Raw genomic sequence first — 3,077 nt, forward strand, 5'->3', positions numbered from 1 at the left:
GAACGCATTTGCCTTCAATGTGTTGTTTCCCTTTTCCTTTACTGATATAATCAACTCCTTTAATTACTCTGTTGTGCTGTTTAAAGGTAAGATCAGCCTTTACTGTTGCATCCTTGAAGGTTTGCCTGGCGGATCTGATCTTACTTTATTTTTATTCATTTGTTGTCTTACTGGAAACATTTCAAACAGTCCAGGGAGATTTTTCAAAAGCAGTTTCCTTTCTTTTTCTAGTCTTATATTTCAAAATAGACAGAGCAGCCAATGATTCTAAGGCTCCGTAAACAATCGGTGTGTACCAGGTTGATGCCTTGGACGCAATAGAAATTAAAAGACAGCCTGTCCTTTACAGTGATGCGGATGTTGCCGCAGATGGTTTTTGTTTGTTCCTCAACCCACATCAAACTCGACTCCATCTCCTCTGAGCCTCTCATTTCCACTTCAGCAGCCGCAGATGGAATTGAACACACTCGGCCCCCGCTCAGTGTGGTGGTACACTCTCCTCCGTCGCGTGTGGCTTCCTTCTTTTATGCTAATGCAGATCAGCGTCTGTCATCCTTCGCACCTGACCTGCTGGGAAAGAGAAGAAAACCCCAGTGACGGGACAATATGAGAGCTGCCATCTCCAGAGAGGAGGAGAAAGACTGAGGAGGCTGAAGAGTCGTGAGTGTGTCACACACAGGTTGTCGCTCGTCTCCGGTGAATACAGGCACACACACACACACACACACACACACACACACACAGACACGCACACAGACACACACAAACACACACACACACACACAGACACAGACAGACACACACACACACACACACACACACACACGCACACACACACACAAACACACACACACACACAAACACACACACACACACACAGACACAGACACACACACACACACAAACACACACACAGACACACACACAGACACAGACAGACACACACACACACACACACACACACACACACACACAGACACACGCACACACACACACAAACACACACACAGACACAGACAGACAGAAGTGGAACATGGACATTTGGGCAGCTTGCTAAATTTAATGATATACCCACAAACAAGAACACACACGCTGGTTCGACAGGTCGTCCAATTTCCATGGAAACTTCCCACTGCCTCCTGTCGGTGGGGCCTTTTTCTAATGTCAATCATTCCCTGGAATGATGACAGTAATTTTAGCAGTCACAGATTTTCTTTCTCCTCTTGCAACACAAGCTCTGGCATAAATCACGCTCAACAAGGTCTTCTACGCGGGTTTTTAAATATTTTTTTTTTTAAATTCAAAGTGCGACGTTTTTCTCTAACCTTGAGTGAGAAAAGAAATAAAGGCGGAGCTCACACTCTTTAACGGTTCCATAGGCACAAAGCCCCGAAATAAATATGAACAACCCTCTCGTCTCTGATCAGATCACTTTGTTTGAGATTCATCCAATCATTAATATGAAGTCGAGTGTAAACTAAGGAGGCGTCAAGGGAAGGACCGCTGAATGACATTCGTATTGGAAAAGATTATTTATGTTAGATCCTCTGACAAATACTCGAGATGAGATTTGAGTTCTTTAAGTTCTTTTGCGTTTGAGTGATAGTTGATCTTTGTGTAAGCTGCTGCCTTCAAGGTCAAGAATCAACTTTCAGTCCGAACAAGATGTTTTCAAGTAGCTTATAGGAAGAAAAAGAACAACTTTAGAGTGTATTAGAAAGTCTTTAGTTTAAGTGTTTTATCTTGCTTGACTCAGACAGTAAATGTTATTGGTGATGTGTCTGTGGGGAGATCTCTGCACCATTAGATAGCTCATCAAGTCATGATGAAATGTTGTTGAATTTAGTAAAAAAACTAAAATGACTCAATAAATAATTTTAGTATCCTCTCATTGATTAAGTCCATTGATCCATGTTGTCACTTTTCTGGCCTCAGATTGAATTAATTTCTCATTTAAATAATAATATCAGACTTTTTTTTGCTCGGATGTACTGAGAAAATGTGATGGTAAAAATAAGATCATTTGCCATCATACTATATATATTACTATTCATATTGCATTCTGTTTATTGACCATTTTTTTCAGATGAATAATAATATTAATTAAAAAAAAGATAATAACATTAAATGTTCGTGGCAGTCCCAGTAACAGCTGAAGTCAGTTATTGTTCAGTCCTGTTCATAGTTTTTGATTTTATGCTTTATGGGAGCAATCAATCCTCCTAAATGCATATGAAGTCCATTTTATTGACACGGTAAAGCCTCGGCTGTATAATAATTGAAGTGTTGATGACCCTCTGCTGAATACTTAGTTTCCCTGTCCATCCATCCATCGTCTACCGCCTTATCCATTTAAGGGGCGCGGGGGGGCTGGAGCCAATCCCGGCTGACATTGGGCGAGAGGCGGGGTTCACCCTGGACAGGTCGCCAGCCTATCACAGGGCCACATACAGAGACGGACGACCATTCACATTCACACCTACGGTCAATTTAGAGTCTCCAATGAACCTGACCCCATTCTGCATGTCTCTGGACTGTGGGAGGAAGCCGGAGAACCCGGAGAGAACCCACGCACACACGGGGAGAACATGCAAACTCCACACAGAAAGGCCCTGGTTGGTTTGAACCGGGACTCGAACCCAGAACCTTCCAGGTGTGAGGCGAAAGCGCGAACCGTGCAGCCTAGTTTCCCTGTCATCATCTAATAATTTTACCTTGATCTATATTTCTTCTTCTTTTCTTCAGGTGATGTGGCAGCACTACTCTCAAAGTCCTCGCGCACAGTTCTGAATGTGCTCAGGGATGTCACTGTAGCTCCGGGGAATAATGAGAAGGCCTTGTAGCGCTGCCTGTCATTTCATTATTGGGTCAGCATGACACAAGCTGATGTCACGAGCACAGACTGAGAAGTATAAATGAAAGCTGCCATTAGAGGAAGGTGAGTCACCGTCCTCCACAAACCCCCCGTGTTTCAGCTTCTTTCCTGGGGGCTGAAGAGTACAGAGGGAGCTCAGTAATTGTATTAGTCACATTTATTCTCTTTGACTGTCAAATATAGAAACGGAGGAACACGACAA

The sequence above is a fragment of the Scophthalmus maximus genome, chromosome 5 (genome assembly GCF_022379125.1).
Source record: "Scophthalmus maximus strain ysfricsl-2021 chromosome 5, ASM2237912v1, whole genome shotgun sequence".
Lineage (NCBI taxonomy): Eukaryota > Metazoa > Chordata > Actinopteri > Pleuronectiformes > Scophthalmidae > Scophthalmus > Scophthalmus maximus.